Source organism: Tupaia chinensis, unplaced genomic scaffold (genome assembly GCF_000334495.1).
Source record: "Tupaia chinensis unplaced genomic scaffold, TupChi_1.0 Scaffold000226_1, whole genome shotgun sequence".
NCBI lineage: Eukaryota > Metazoa > Chordata > Mammalia > Scandentia > Tupaiidae > Tupaia > Tupaia belangeri.
In genome coordinates, this window is record NW_006159701.1 from 5,988,288 (window position 1) to 6,005,905 (window position 17,618).

Here is a 17,618-nt window from a genome sequence, read left to right on the forward strand (position 1 = left end):
CAAGTTCCTCATAACATTGTAACTTTGCTGCTATAATCTCAAAGCTCAAGCAGTGCCCAAAGCTGTTACCCTTAGAATTATTGTCAGAGTTCAGTTTCTGTACTTGGATGAGGCCATAGCCTCATCTCCAGTCATAGGAGGTGACTTTGAATAGAAGGAACCCAGCACCCCTCTGCCTTAAACCTGGCAAGCCCACCATCCATGGGACCCTATTCTCCCCTGACTCTCAGAACACCTGAAACTTGGTTCCTGGAACATCATTCCAGACTTACGGGCTTTGGCCGTCTTTAAAATGTAAGTGGGAACATATTAAGGAAAGAGAAGGAAATCAGAAATCATTCATTTAATAATCTTTCACCAAACCTCTGGAAGATCTAACCCTGAGCTTGTTAAAGAAGCTCTAAAGTAAGAACAAGGTCTCAGCCCTAAATAATCTGTAACATCTGAATGTGACACAATGGCAGACATTACTTTTATAATTAACTATTTAGCTCAGATTTTTTTTTTAAAGAATGCCTGAGTTAGTTTCATTTACAAATAGTATGATTTCTTCAGTTCTTTATTGCTGTGTAACAAACCACCTCCGAAACATAGCATAAAACCACAGCCATTTTATATACTCATGGTTCTGTGGGTCAGGAATTGGGCAGGACTTAATTTGGATGATTCTTCTCTCTGCTTAGACGTCTGAGACATCAACTGGAGTGTCCCATGGGACAGTTCAACTGGGACCCCTGTTCTCCGTGATGTGTCTTCAAGGACAGGAAAGTGTAAAATAGCTCCTTCAATTCCATGTCTGGCAATGCCAGGGTCTAGCCTCAGGCGTGGGTGGGTTATCTCGACAGAGGCAGCGAAGGTGAACAGAAGACAAAGGCCTTGATGCCTTTTTATGCACATCCTTTGCTGGACACCCCTCAGAGATCGCTCTCTGAGGAGTGACAACTGCTAGGAATTATTGTGCATTTTTATTGAAAACGTGTTACATGCAAGTAAATGGAAGAGGGACTATGTGTTTTAATTATTAGTTCATAGAGTTTTAAAAATAGAGAACATAGATTTTATTTAGGGTTGGATTAAGGGTAGGTCTAGTGTAGTTCTGCAATTGTAGGTGGGTCTCCATGGAATGCAGTTCTGGGAAAGCGGTTTCGGTAAGCAGAGATGATTATTAGCTGATGCGGCGCAGCAGCCATCTTGTGATTACTGGGAATGGTGTTGAGAAAAGAAAATCTCAAGTATAGATATTAGTTTTTATAGATTTTAATAAAGAATAATACTAATACAGTTTTGTAGGGATCTAAAACTTAATTTGAGGAATTCTAATATATTTATTTATTTTACTTGGTGAGGGCGGGGGTGTCCTGGGCCAGTTTTGGCCTAATCTTATTCTAGGTAAAGAAAGGATTAAGTTTATCTTAAATATATTTTAAAGGGCCTTTTAAAAGTCAAGATTATTTTTGCCTAAAAAAAACTTTAGCCCGGGGATCAGCAGGTGGCGTGGTGGTTAAGGCGCTGGATACTCCCACATGGCCGACCACGGTTCAAGTCCCGGACCTGGTGGCTTACTTTCTCACTACAACTCTCTCTGGTCAAATTAAAATAAATGAATGAACAAAATTAAATAAATAATTAAAAAACAAAACTTTAGCCCACCCTCTATTGTGACTATAGAGATAAAGCATTGTAATTAATAGTAAGTGATTAGAGTAAAGGGGAGCAGTCGGGGGCCTTCCTAAAAGCTTTTATTCTATACTCAGGATGTATAAGAGAGCTATGTAATTTTTTTACAGTAGTATATTGGGGAGTCAAAGGGGGTCGCTTCCCAGCAAGGCTGCCACAGTTTCTAGAGCAAAATCTTAGGTTGGGGGGGCACACAGTAGTGGCCTTGCCAACATACTAAAGCGACCAAAAGCAGGGGGGCTCAGACAAATCCTGGAGCCCTACCGGGTCGGACTCCTCCATGGCAACTGAGCTAGAAACACTTGGATAGCTGGAGGATGGTTGGCATCTTTCTGTGATTCTGTCTTTCTCCCTAGCTAGCTTGGGCTTCCGCTTAGCATGGCAGCCTCAGAATGTCAAACTTCCGCATAGCAGCTGGCTTCCCCCAGAACAAGCTTTTAAGGAGGAGGAAATGGAAACCAAGAGGGAAGCCACAGTGCCTTTTTATGACCTAGTCTCCAAAGTCACACACCATTACTGCTGTTTGGTTCTATTCATTAGCGGGGACTCTAACCCACACTCAAGGAAAGGAGCTTTAAGCTCCATCTCTCTAAGAGAGACATCAAAAAAAATTTGTGGACATAAATTTTTCAAAAGCACCACAGCAACACATTCTACTTCACATTGAGCATTAGACAGCCCCTCCTCTTTCTCCCTCCAATCCTCTCTCAGAACCAATACAAGTTCCTCCCCTTATCTCTTAATGAGCAGGGTCCTTTTTCTCTTGGTCACTCACAAACAGTCCTGCCCTTGTCTTGTACCCACTAGAGCTTATCAGGGTATTCTTCCCATCCCTTAGACAGTCCCCTCCCATCCCTTAGACAGTCCCCTCCCTTAGACCAATTTTAATGCCAGTTGTTAAAATACTGAAATTTTGAAAGAAAACTTCTTATCCAATTGCACTGTCAAGCCAAAGTGAAGACAAGAAAATATTGAAGGCAAGCGAGGACACTGAAATTTCTTACATACCCTTTCTGAAAATAATTACTTGAACATGTGTGCCAACAAACTGATGAAGGAATCCGGGGGGGGGGGGGAGTTGAGAAACAAGAAACAGTAGAACTAATAAAGCAGAAGAGGGTTGGAAAAATACTAAACTGATAGCTACACTGCAGACCTAAAATATGATCCGTCAAAATTATTGGGTTGTCAGAAAAGTCATGATGCATTTTGTCATAGAAACCTACATCATGACCTTTCTGACGATCCAATAGAATTAGAACTTAGAAATAACTGAAACCAAAATTACAAGAAGAAAATAGATTCTGTTATTGCCCAAACTGAATAAGTGAAAATTCTGGAAATTCTTAAAGATGAAATGATGACAAAGACTCTATTCCTATCAAAAAGGAGTGCAAGTTAGAAACTTTTGGGCATAAAAATTATGCTACAAAAGCTGAATTGCACATGATTTGGGAGTGCCGATAGTAAGAAACAAACCACCAAGTAACAATCTAAAACAAAAGTCAATTTATTGTCTTCTTGGCAAAGGAAAGCCGTGTCACTCAAACACACATTCCACAGGTCTCTGAGCACAAAGTAAAGTAAACAGGCCAAGTAGGGAAATCAAGGATATACATCTAATAAAGCAAGATTTTGAATTATAATCTCTAGTTGACTCACAAAGCAAATCGTCATCTTCAAGCTCTATATCACTGACACTCATAATCTGACTTCAAGCAAATCCAACATAGGTTATGAAAGATTCTACTTGGCCTCAGTTCAGTCAGTAGAGGTAGTTAAATGTGTACATTAAAAGCTAAGCAAGGTTTGCTGTTTGTTTATTTATGCAGTATTCATACTTAAGAATGTCCAGCCTCTATAAGACAAAAAAATAATGAGGGAGAAGAAAGAATAATATTCTGAATTCATTATCTATATTTTGGGGCTTATATAGATAGTAGGTGTGTTTTCCCAGGGTTTCCCTAGCAATTGTCACTTTTATTGAATATTTTTCTTGGAGATCTGTAGGTTCTGGGGTTTTTTTGATTGTTTGTTTTTAAGGATTTCACCATAAGGCAAGTGCACTCACCAGAGACAGAGATGGGGAAAGTGAGACATCACTCCCAGAGCAGACCACACCGCCATCCCTCCCCTTCATTCTCCTCTTGGGATTTTGGACATGCCACTGAAGTGGCATCTGTGTGATTTCCAAGCCACTGGGTCCGGGACTTAACTGTGGTTAGCCATGTGGGAGTCCAGCACCTTAACCATCACACCACCTGCTGGCCCAAGTTCAGGTTTTAAATTTTTTTCCTTTCAATAAATTTTTAAATGTGTGTGCGTGTTTTGGGCCAACCAGGTGGTATGTTGGTTAGGGTAGCTGGATCCCACATAGCCAACTGTTGTTTGAGTCCCAGACCACCTGGCTTGAAAAACACACCAGGTACATGTGCTCATGTGCCCAGAATCTCTGTTTCTCTCTGGTGAGCACATGTACTTTATAGCAAACTAAAAGAAAAAAAAAAATGTGAGTGTATGTTGTCTATTTGACCATCATTAAGTATCTTCTGATTTTCATTAAACAGATGACAAAGTTTTATTATATGGAAATGTAAAGAAAAACCTAGTAAGAAAAACCAAGTTTAACCAAACACATAATGTTCCCATTCTCTTACTATTTAATAATTTCTTTTTAAATTTAGAAGAATTTTTATTTTTTTCAGGAAGAGAGTGTTTGGTTTCACTGTAGCTCTTTTTCTTCCTTTAAGTTATAGGTCAGCCCTGTGGCCTAACGGTTCCATGTGACAGACCACAGTTGAATCCCTGCCCCAGTGTCTTGACAAACATGCATATACATATATACATACCCCCAAATCCCAACAGGGTGCAGGAGGAGAAAGGATGGACACATTCCCCCATTGAGGAAAGTTTTCTCTCTTTTCCTCTCTGTCAAGCACATGCACCCTCTGGCAAATTTTAAAAACTTCTAATGAAAAAGGGCCAGAGGGTGCTTGTACTCTCCAGAGAGAGAGAGACAGAGAGAGAAGGAAAGTGAGATAACACCTCCTATGGAGAATGGTCATACCATAGTCATTTCTCTCTCCTTTCAGGATTTTGGGCACCCACTCACATATGCTCAGTGTGTTTTTCCAGTTGCTGTGTCTAGGACTCAAACCACACAGTTGGCCATGTGGGATCCAGCCACCTCAACCACTGTGCCACAAGCTGGCCCAACATTACGCATTTCTTAACTCTTTTCTGGGAGAAATTCTAGGAGGATGAAAACCTATCAGTCAACAGATGCTGACGGACAGACTGTTACTTTTTTTTTTTTTTTTTTCAGGAAGGGAGAAAAGTTTATGTTTCAATTTAATTTTTTTTTTTAACAAATTGCTGAACCCAACAACTCAAAAGAAAACAAAAATCTGGAAGACAAAGCATATAAGAAAATCAGTAATGTTTTAGAAAAAAGTCATACAATTCTATTTCACCAGTTCAATCTCATGTAATCTCTCTTTGGTTGAATTTGCAGTGTTACTGTGGTCTGACCTTTTGTTAACATTCAACATTATTATTGATTTTTCAGAACTTGTCCCTGCCATTAAGTTGACCTTTTTTGTTGTTGTTGTCAATTTTTGTTCTCTTATTTGTCTGTCTTTGGTTTTCCTGGTATTTTACTCCTTTCAGAACTTCTTGAAGAGCTGGTCTGGTGTTGGTCAATTCTCTCAGGTTTTATTTAAGAATGTTTTTATCTTTTCTTCCCACATGAAGGATAATCTTGCCGGGTATAGTATTTTTAGTTGAAATTGTTTTTCACTTAACACTTTAAATATATTTTCCCATTCTTTCCTTGCTTGCATTGTTTTGATGAGAGGTATAATGTTAGCCTGATGGGATATCCTTTGAAAGTAACTTGACATTTTTCTCTTGCCAATTTTAGTATCTTATCTCTGTCTGTCGACTCAGTCTTAATATATATGATTTTTTTAAAAAATAGGGGGTTGGGAATCCCAAAAAGGAATGCAAACTATGATAAGAGAATGTAATTATATAAATATATATTAGTATATATGCATATATAATATGAATATTCATATATATAATATGAATACATGTGACAACTTTACTGAAGGGAATTTTGACCTAAGGAAATTTTGGGGATGAGTTGAATCTGTAGACTAAGGGACCAGCACATGGCATGATTATATTGCTGGACTCCCAGGTAGTCGACTGGGTCAAGTCCCAGACCTGGCAGCTTAAAATTAAAACTGGGTGCATGTGCATGCATGCTCAGAATCCCGAGAACAGAGGAGGAGGGATTGCACTGTGGCCATCCTCCCGGGGAAGGGGAGGGGGTGACTTCTCACTTTCTGTCTCTTGGTCTCTCTGGCAAGCACATGTGCCCTATAGCAAAAGTCTCTCAAAAAAATTAAAATAAAGAATCTGTAGACTAGGGACCAGCAGTTACCGTAATGGCTATGTCACTGAACTCCCATGTAGTTGACCACAGTTCGCATCCCGGACCTGGTGGCGTAAAAAACTCACGCTGGCACGTGTGCGTGCGTGCCCAAGATCCCAAGAGGAGAATGGAGGAGAAGGGATTGCGGTGTGGCATCCCTCCTGGGGGGAGATTTCTAGCTTTCTGTCTCTCTGTCTGTCTCTGCCTGACTGGCGAGCACACGTGCCTGTAGCAAAAACCTCTCCAAGAAAAAAAAGGAAGAAAAAAAAAAAAAGAATCTGTAGACTAAGGCAGAAGGAACTGCACATAGCATTGTACACTAATTGATAAAGTCATTTCCTATGTGGGCATAAGTTAATATTTCTGATTTTGCTATACATATATAATGGAGTGGGACAATTTAGTAAAAGAAGGACATAGTGGAAACCAGGTTTTTTACTGTTAGCATAGGGATTTATAGGTAATAGGTAATTAAGATTGGAAGTATAGAATGAACCATGATCATGGATTAGAGTTGGAAGTATCAGTATAAATTCATGATTAGTTTAATATAGAAACATCTACAGAATGTGTATGTACTTTGGTTAGTACAAAGCATATCTTTTTTGCTCTATCAGCCTTAAAGAAATGACATCTCAAGCCAGAAGACTCTCTAATGCCCAGATCTTGGTATCTAATGCTATTCTTCAATAAAAAGAATCAGAGCTCCTTGGAAAAAAGGCTGATTCCAGGAATGGGACAGGAAAAATACCAGGTGAGTATCTTGTAGTGCAAGAAGGTAAGAAAATGCTCCCAAAAAATTTGTAATGAGATGTGTCACAGAAATAAATGAAAGAACTCCCAATAGCCAAAGCCGAAACAATTAAAGCAAAAAAAAAAAAAAAAAATAGCATTTGATTATATTATAAAATATAAAATAAATATTCATGAGCCCATAATACATAAATAGGTCATTGAATAATTGGAGGAAAGAAACAAATCTCTTGTACAGAATGGAGTGAGCTGAATAATGTATCCCCCAAAATCCAGAACTTCAGAATATAATCTTATTTGGAAATAAGGTCTTTGCAGATGTAATTAGTTAAGGTTCTTGAGATATCCTACTGGACTTAGAGTTAGCCCTTATTCCAATGATTGGTATCATAAGAAATGAGGACAGGGACCAGCAGTTGGCATAATCGCTATGTTGCTGGCCTCCTATGTACTCAACCGTGGTTCAAGTCCTGGACCCGGTGGCTTAAACTCACACCAGGTGCATGTGTGTGCGTACCTAAGATCCCAAGAGGAGAATGGAGGAGAAGGGATTGCAGTGTGGCCACCCTCCCTGGGGGGTGATTTCTCACTTTCTGTCTGTCTCTGTCTTTCTGGTGAACACACATGCCCAATAACAAAAAACTCTTTTTTTTTCTTATTAAAAAACAAAAAAGAGGGGGACCAACAGTTAGCGTAATGGCTATGTCTCTGGACTCCCATGTAGTCGACTGCGGTTCGAGTCCCAGACCCGGTGACTTAAACTCATGCCGGGTGCATGTGCCTGCGTGCCCAAGATCCTGAGAGGAGAATGGAGGAGAAGGGATTGCAGTGTGACCATCCCCCCAGGGGATGATTTCCCACTTTCTGTCTCTCTGTCTTTTTGGTGAACACACACGCCCTATAGCAAAAACCTCTCAAAAAAGAAAGAAAGGAAGGAAGGAAGGAAGGAAGGAAGGAAGGAAGGAAGGAAGGAAGGAAAGAAAGAAAGAAAGAAAGAAAGAAAGAAAGAAAGAAAGAAAGAAAGAAAGAAAGAAAGAAAGAAAGAAAGAAAGAAATGAGGACAGGGACCAGCAATTGGCGTAATGGCAATGTCACTGAACTCCCATGTAGTTAACCGTGGTTTGAGTCCCAGACCCAGTGGCTTAAACTCACACCGGTTGCGTGTGTGTGCGTGCCCAAGATCCCGAGAGGAGAATGGAGGAGAAGGGATTGCAGCGTGGCCATCCTCCCTGGGGGGTGATTTCTCACTTTCTGTCTCTGTCTTTCTGGCAAGCTCACACACCTATAGCAAAAAAATCTCTCAAAAAAAGAAAAAGAAAGAAATGAGGACATAGATACACAGAGAAGACAATCATGTGAAGATAGAGGCAGAGCCCAGAGTTATGCTACCACAAAACAATGAAAAACTGGGGCCACCAGAGGCTGGAAGAGGCGAGGAAAGATTCTTTCCTAAGACTTCAGAGGGATCATGGTCTCACTGCCACCCTGACTTTGGAGTGCTAGCTTCCAGAACTGCGAGACAAATTTCTGTTAAGTCACCTGCCAACTTGTTATGGGAGCCTAAGAAAGTATAATAACATACAAAAGAGTTACAAAATAAGGGCTGGCTCCATAGCCTGGTGGTTAAATCAGCCGGATCCCACATGGCCAACTGCGTGTTTGAGTCTCAGATCCGGTAGCTTGAAAAACATGCTGGGCATATGTGAATGCACACATGTCCAAAATCCCAAGAGACAAAATGGAGAATGGATTGCAGTGTGACCATTCCCCATAGAAAAAAATATATGCTTTTCACTAGCTCAAGTATATATACATATCTATAAATATTTTGATATGTAATCATCTGTACCTATGTTAAATAGGACATGAGTTATTGCTGATGCATCAACTCTAATCCATTACCACATGGATCATTGTAGACTTCAAACCTTAATTATTTATAAATTCTCCTCTCTGTGTGTCTGTCTCTCTCTCTGTAGTGTGTGCACGTACCCTCTAGCACCAAATAATAACAATAATAATAGTAATTTCATATAATTTTGTAGATACTCTGCTTTCAAGGAGGGGATTCATAACTCCCCTTTCATTAGACATAGATGTTGCATAGTTACTTCCTTCAAAAGTGTACAGTGTGGAAAAGGGCAAAAAATAGTAACTTTGCAATGGAGAAACGAGAAACACTACCTCAGCCAGCTGATCAACAGTCCAAATTTAAAAATCATGATGTTGGACCAAGCAGTTGCCATAATGGCTATGTCACTGAACCCCCATGAAGCCTAGCATGGTTTGAGTCCCTGACCTGGTGGCTTAAACTCACGCCAGGTGCGTATGCATGCGTGCCCAAGATCCCGAGAGGAGAATGGAGGAGAAAAGATTGCAGCATGGCCATCCCCTCTGGGGGGTGATTTCTCGCTTTCTGCCTCTCTGTCTCTGTTTTTCTGGCGAGCGCACATGCCCTATAGCAAAAACCTCTCAAAAAAAAAATCATGATGTCAGTATGTATGCTTGATATGATGTGATGAAAATAGAGACCTTGGGTTAGCCCTGTAGCCTAGTGGTTAAGGGCCCAGACCCATATGGCCAACTGCTATTTGCATCCCACCCAAGCCCTGGCAGCTTGAAAAATGTGCCAGGTGCAGGTGCATGCCCCAAATCCCAACAGGATGGCGAAATGAAGGAGAAGGCATTGTGGCATGACCACACCTTGTCAGAGGGCGCTCTCTTGCTCTCTCTCTCTTTCTCTCTCTTATAAGTTCATATGCTCTCTGGTAATTAAAAAAAAAAGGAAAGAAAGAAAATAGATATCTTTGTTCTCTCTCCTAATTAACCAGCCATATCTTGAGAAAAAAAGTCATAATACAAGTGAAACATCTTACAGAATAGCTTGCCCAGTACTTCTTAGAACTGTCAGGTCATCAAAAACTAGGCACATGGGGCCAGCAGGTGGCATAATGATTAAGGCATCAGACCCCCACATGGTCGACTATGATTTGAGTCCCAGATCCAGCAGCTTGAAACTTATGCTGGGCACATATGCGTGTGTGCCCAAAATCACAGGGGAAAATGGAGGAGAAGGAATTATGACATGGCCACAATCCCACTCACTGTCTGTCTCCAGTGAGCACACACACCCTATGGCAAAAAAACCTTAAAAAATAAAAATAAATAAAAACCAAGCACATGAGAAACTGTCACAACCAAGAGGAGCAAAACCAGATGACAATTAAATGTAATATAGTGTCCTAGATAGGAAACTAGAGCCCTAAAAAAATACCAGGTAAACTTAGAAAATCTCAATAAGCTAAGGACTTTGGTTAATAACAATATACCAATATACAATTATATTCCTTTAATGTAAACAAATGGATTATACTAATGTAAAATGTTAATAATAGGGAAATTAGATACAGGGAATATAGAAACTCTTCATACTATCTACATAATTTTTCATTGTTATTATTTATAAGCCAGAAGAACACGTGTGCTCCCCAAAGAGCCACAGAGAGAAAGAATGAGGGAGAAAGCACCCCACTAGGGGGCATGGTCATGTCACAATCCCTTCTCCTCTATTTCTCTATCCTGTCAGGATTTGGAGCACACATGCACATGTGCCTGGCATGTTTTTCAGCTGCCAGGGCCAGAATCTCACTCCCTTAACCACTAGACCACAGGACGGCGGTTGTCTCAGTTTTTCTTTATTATTAGAGAAATTTTTGCTATAGGGTGTATGCACTCACCAGAGAAACAAAGACAGAGAGACAGAGAGTGAGAAATCACCCCCCACAGGGATGGATACGCCATAATCCCTTCTTTATTCTCCTCTTGGGATCTTGGGCACACATGCACACGTGCCCAGCATGAGTTTGAAGCCACTGGGTCTGGGGACTCAAACCACAATCAACTACATGGGAGTCCAGCAATATAACAATTACACCATCTACTGGTCCCTTGTCTCGATTTTTCTATAAATCAAAACAGCTCTTGGACCAGCTAGGTGGTGTAGCAGTTAAGGCAGCTGGATCCCATATGGGCAACCGTGCGATTCAAATCTTGGAACGTTGACTTGAAAAACATGCCACGGGTGTGTACATGCATGCCCCTAATCCCAAGAGAATGGAGAAGGGATTCAGGTTAGCCATCCCCCCGGTAGGCGCTTTCTTTTTCTCTCTTCTCTTTCTCTTCTCCTCTCCCTCTCTGTCTCTCTCTGGAGAGCACAAATGCCTCCTAGCAATTTTTTTTTTTAAATCTAAAAAGTAAAGTACATTTTAGGGGAAAAAAAATCAATGCTAAAATGATAGTTAAAATATTCTCTTCTGTCACCAGAAATAATTCCTAAGAAATTTGGTACATATCCAGAGAAAGCATTTACAACACGCCCCAGTGATGTGCCTCATTGTCATCTCTGGTATCATCTTCAAATACCAAGTACATCCCAGCAACATTTGCGTGGTTGTATGAGCAGGGTGACCCTGTCAGTCAGTGGCAGCCCCTGACTCTGATTATCAGAGTCAGTGTTAAAGAGCCCCCTTCCAGGGCCAGCAGGTGGTATAGTGGTTAAGACGTTGGACTCCCATACAGTTACCATGGTGTTAGTCCTAGACTTGGCAGCTTGAAAATCATGCTGGGTGCTTGTGCATGCATGCCCCAAATCCAGAGAGCAGAATGGAAAAGGGATTGCAATGTGGCCATTCCCCACCCCCTGCTGCCCAGAGGTGATTTCTCACTTTTTCTCGCTCTCTGTCTGTCTCTCTTCAGAGAGCACACAATGCCCTAAGAAAGGGAAATAAGCCCCCTGCTGAGATTTCCCTCCCTGACCACAACTGATTGGCTTAGAAGTGAATGAACATCAAATCCCAGCTGAACCAATCAGATTCTGTCCTGGGACTTCTTTATGCACTCAGAAGTCAGCCACAGACTAAACTGGGAGAAAGACATCCACTGCCATGCACTGGGCAGGCAAGAAGAAATAGTCAAGAGACAGGAACTGCTGGTGTGACAGAGTTCTTGTCCCAGTAGAAGCGAGGGAATCTTGTCTGTGGTCACTAAGGGTTCCCCACAAAACAACATGGCACTGTACAGAGCATATGGACTATTTCTACACATGTCAAGCAATGGTTATAACCATTTTGCTTTGAAAAAAAAACACACACACACTAAGATTCCTTCACAAGGGAGATTTTCTAGAAAGTTGGTAGTGCTTAAATTTTGTAAATAGTTTTGAAGTTTTCTTTCTTTTCATGCAAGAGAGAAAGGTGGGTGGAGAGGTTGAAAAGAGAGAGACAGCACCTCTGACAGGGTCCTGACACAGGAATCCATTCCCAGCCTCGGCCAGCCCTAGATCGTAGGTAAACACATGGCCAGCACCCTCAGGGAGGTCTCTGGGTGCAAGCCCATGTGGGTCAGCCCCACAAAGCATTATGATTTAGCATTGGGCCACCATCCAGCCCCTGTAATCAGTAATTTTGAATGTGCTAGCAGTATGTTAGAGTTCAAAAACAAAAACAAACAAGCAAAAAGAGTATTTTAAAATAGCAATAATGAGGGACTGGCAGGTGGCATGGTAGTTAAGGCGCTGGACTCCCACATGGCCAACCACAGTTCAAGTCCCAGACCTGGTAGCTTGCTTTCTCACTCTTCCTTTCTCTCTGTCACTCTCTGGTCAAAATTGAAGAATAATAATAAATAAAATTATTTTTTAAAAATAATAATGATAGCTTGCATATTTTGGTTCCTAGCTGCATTTGCAGTAAGCAGGCTAAGCATAAGACATACACTGACTATAATAATAAAACACACACACACATACATGCCCTTGCCATTTTCTTGCTACAAAAAGCCACACAAGTTTTTAAGATTTTGAATTTTTTTAATTAGTTACCAACATTTCAAATTCGGATTTCACATAAAAATTTGGATTCCTGGGACCAGCAGTTGGCATAATGGCTGTTGTTGGACTCCCATGTAGTCGACATGGTTCAAGTCCTGGATTCAGTGTCTTAAGCTCACACCGGGCATGTGTGCATGCATGCCCAAGATCCCAAAAGAATACTGGAAGAGAAGGGATTGCAGTGTGGCCATCCCCCCAGGGAGTGATTTCTCGCTTTCTGTCTCTCCATCTCTCTCTGTCTTTCTGGCAAGTGCATACTCCCTATAGCAAAACCTCTCAAAAAAAATTTGGATTCCCAATTCTTGTTGACAAATTGAAAGCTCTGGCATCACTGGGTGTGTAGTTCACATCACCACAATCACTGGAGCTGAGACCCCTTTCAAACAAGGTATGTGCCCTCTATGAGCATGTGCCACAGTCTCCACTATTCCCCACTGCTCCCCAACAAGGAAGCCAATGAGTTGGTTTGCAATGGTTTTGTTTTTATACTTTTATTATGGAAAATTGTAAGCATGTACAAAAGTAGACGTAATAATATAATGAACTAGTCTGCCTCTGTGGTGCAGTGATAATGCAGTGCTCAAGAGAGGTTGATTCCACATAGCAACCATGGTTCAAATCCCTGGCCTGGTCAGCCTGAAATATGCCAGGCACATGCACAAGTGCCCAAGGAGGACTGGAGGAAAGAGATTGTGATATGATCAGACCCTAAAGACGGTGTTTCCCTCTCTCTCACTCTCACCTTCACATGCAGGTGCACACATTCTATCATTAATAATGAAGAAAAAAGTTAAATAATATAATGAACCATCTACTGGTTTTTTAGGGCTGCAACAAATTGCCACAGACTACATGATTTACAACGATGAAAATTTGGAACAAATTTGGGATAGTAGCCTTCTAATAATTCTTTTTTTAAAAATGAAAATTAATTGTCTTAAGTATTTTGCTGTATACTTTGTGTACCACATCAGATAGTATTATCACTTTTGCTTCAACCATAAAAATAGGATTAAAAACTTGTGAGGTAGGGCCAGCAGATTGTGTAGCGGTTATGTCACTGACCATGGTTTGAGTCCCAGACCTGGGGACTTGAAATTCACTCCAGGTGTATGTGCATGTGTGCCCAAGATCCCAGGAGGAGAATGGAGAAGGGATTGTAGTGTGGCCATCCCCCTGAGGGTGATTTCTCACTTTACCTCTGTCTCTGTCTCTCTTTTTCTCTGGTGCATGCATATACCCTAAGACGAAAACCTCTAAAAAAGTTAAAAACTCGTGAGGTTAAGGATAGTTAACTTCTATTTTTACTTATTCTGTCATTCTTTTATTTTGAAAGGCTCCAACCACCTTATGTTCTTTTCTTCCTAGTTTGAGAACTTCCTTTAGCCATTCTTTAATGGCAGGTCTGCTAGCAACAAATTCTATCTTTAATTTATATGAGAATTGTTTTATTTTTCTTTTTACTCCTGAAGGATTACCAGAGGAAGGATTTTGGGTTGGGACCAGCGATGCGTAATGGTTATATCACTGGACTCCCATGTAGTCAACCATGGTTCAAGTATCAGACCTGGTAGCTTAAAACTCACACAAGGTGTGTGTGTGTGTGTGTGTGTGTGCATGCCCAAAATCCCAAAAGGAGAATGGAGAAGGGATTGCAGTGTGGCCATCTCCTTTGGGGGGTAATTTCTCTATTTCTGTTTCTGTCTTTCTGGCAAGCACACACACCCTATAGTAAAAATATCTTAAAAAAAAAAAAAAAGATTTGAGGTTGACAGTTTTCTTTTAGAATATGGAAAATGTTGTACCATTTCCCTCCTGTCCCCATGGTTTCACATGAGAAATCCACTGTCATTCAAATTGATGTCTCCTTTTTTATTTTCTTTACTTTTTTTTTTTTTTTTTTTGAGGGGTTTTGCTATAGGACATGTGCGCTCGCTAGACACAGAGAGACAGAAAGCGAGAAATCATCCCCTGGGGGGATGACCATGCCACAATTCCTTCTCCTCCATTCTCCTCTCGGGATCTTAGGCATGCACGCACACATGCCCGTCATGAGTTTTAAGCCACCAGGTCCAAGACGTAAACCGCAGTTGACTACATGGGAGTTCAGTGACACAGCCATTACGCTAACTGCTGGTCCCGATGTCTCCTTTTCTTTTGAGAGATTTTTGCTATAGGTTGCATGCACTCACCAGAGAGAGATGGGAAGTGAGAAATCACTCCCCAGGGGGATGGCCATGCCACAATCCCTTCTGCTCCATTCTCCTTTTGGGCATGCTTGCACACTCGCCTGTGTGTTTTGTTTGTTAGAATTATTTATTTAATTTTTAAAATTTATTCATTCATTTACTTTAATTTGACCAGAGACAAACACAGAGAGAGAAAGTGAGAAAGCAAGCCACCAGGTCTGGGACTTGAACCGTGGTCAGCCATGTGGGAATGTCCAGTGCCTTAACCACCATGCCACCTGCTGGCCCCAACCCTGCCTGGTGTGTTTTAAGCATCCAGGTTTGGGACTCAAACCGCATTCGACTACATGGGAGTCCAGCAACATAACCATTATTCCATCTCCTGGGCCCTAAATTGATGTTTCTCTGCAGGCAATGCAACATTTCCTTCTGGTTTTTTTTTTTTTTTTAATTTGTTACAGGGTATGTGTACTTGCCAGAGACACACAGAGAGAAAATAAGAACAAACCTCCCCCCCAAGAGGGATGGCCACACCAAAATCCCTTCTCCATTCCCCTCTTAGGATTTGAGGCACACATGCACACCCAGCATGGTTTTCAAGCCACTGGGTCTGGGACTCATACTGCACAATTGGCCGTGTGGGATTGTCCCGGCCGGCCCGCAGGATAATCGAACAGGCTACCTGAGTGAGAGAGCGGAGGTCTGGAACTGGTGCAGCGTCACAACACAGGAGCCACACAGTGTCACAGCTCTGAATGGTATACAGTTGCTCGTTTATTGAGGGCCAGAGAACATTCTTATATACACAGCAGGGTGGTAATTGGTTGCCCAATATGTAAATGAAGGATATATTTTGGACCAGTAATTGATTGGGTGTTAACCAGGGGGCGGAGCTTAGTGACGGATTGCTGTCGGACCTGATTGAGAAGCTGCTTACAGATGTTAGCTAGGTTGGGGAGCCTAGGGGCGGATTGTTTACTCCCAGAACAGGGAAGTCTGGAGGTCATTGTGTGAAAGTCATTTCAGCCATTTTGGTGCATGTGGCTCTTCACATGGGATCCAGCCTCCTTAACCGCCAGCCCATGGGTTGGCCCCTCTGCTTTTAATGTGCTTTTGTCTTTAGTTTTTAGAGATTTAATTACAATATATCTTGATACGGAGGTTTTTTTTTTTTTTTCTTGATATAGAGTTTTTAAAGTTCATCCTATTTGGGGTTTTCTCAGCTTCCTGTATCCATATGTTTATATCTTTCTCTAAATTGTGCAAGTTTCCAACTGTTATTATTTTGGATACTTTTTCAGTTTCACAATCCTTGTTTTTTACTTCTGGTAATCCAATAATATGAATGTTTTCTCTTTTTATTTATTGATTTTTAAATAATGATTACTATCTCACAGATCCATGAGTTTGTTTTTGTTTGTTTTCAGTCTTTTTTCCAATTTCTGTTCAAATTGGGTAAGTTCTATTGATCTGTCTTCAGGTTCACTCATTCTGAACTTCATCCTTTCCATTCCACTATTGAGTCCATCGAGCAAGGTTTTTATTTTGATTATTGTACTTTTTAGTTATATACATTCTATTTGATTGTCTTTTTTCATTTTTTTCATTCGCGATAGAATGAGAGTATGTGCAAGAGAGAAAGAGAGAAAGGAGCACCTTTCATAGGGCTCAATCACTACCATCTTCTTCTGGTCCTCTACCCTGCCAGGATCCTGGGCATGCGTACACATGCCTAGTGGAGTTTTTGGGCTGACGGGGTCAGGGCTTTGAACCATGGTCAGCACATGGCTTCTGGCTCTGCAGTCTGGTATGTACTGACTCTGTCACAAAGGCTGAACCTGGTTCTTTTTTATGACTTCTATTTCTTTGCTGAAATTTGTCATTTTTACGTTAGTTTCCAGAGAATTTGAAATTATTGTTGAAGCATTTTTATGCTACTTTAAAATCCTTGTCAGATAATTCCAATATCTAATTTATCTTGATATTAGCATGTATTGATTCAAATTGTAATGTTCTTGGTTCCTATTTTTTTTTTTTTAATGTTCTTGGTTCTTGTTATAATTTTTTTTCATTGTATCCTGAACACTTTTGTTATTTTGGGAGACTTGTGTTTGGGGGGCGGGGAGGTTTTTGCTATAGGGCGCGTACGCTTGCCAGAAAGACCGAGATAGACAGAAAGAAAGCAAGAAATCACACCCCCCCCCAGGGGGTATGGCCACGCTGCAATCCCTGCTCCTCCATTTTCCTCTCAGGATCTTGGACACACATGCACATGTGCTCGGCATGAGTTTAAGCCACTGGGTCTGGGACTCCAACTGCGGTCGACTATATGGAAGTCCAGCAACATAGCCATTATGTCAACTGCTGGTCCCAAGACTCTTTTCTCTTTTTAAGAATTTTTTTTTATTTAACAATAATTTATTTTAATTTGACCAGAGAGACACACAGAGAAAGAAAGAGAGAGAGGAAAAGTGAGAAAGCAAGACTTCAGGTCTGGGACTCGAACCGTGCTTGGCCATGTGGGAGTTTCCCATGCTCCTTACACATGTACTTTTTATATGCTTGCACTTTCACAAGCTAACATGAGTGCCTAGCACCTTAACCACCACGCCACCTGCTGGTCTCAGGAAACTCTTAATCCTAAACCTAATCTTGTATTTTAGCAGTCACC

At 41.1% G+C, this 17,618-nt stretch overlaps 1 long non-coding RNA gene across 1 annotated transcript in view; it reads left to right on the plus strand.

Moving 5' to 3' along the window:
* Nucleotides 1-6,745: 6,745 nt before the first annotated feature.
* The window catches only part of LOC114007745 (uncharacterized), a 50,395-nt gene continuing 39,522 nt past the window's right edge, over nt 6,746-17,618 (plus strand). The window contains exon 1 of the long non-coding RNA XR_003549328.1: nt 6,746-6,872. This is a non-coding gene — a long non-coding RNA (uncharacterized LOC114007745). The remainder of the gene's footprint in view (nt 6,873-17,618) is intronic.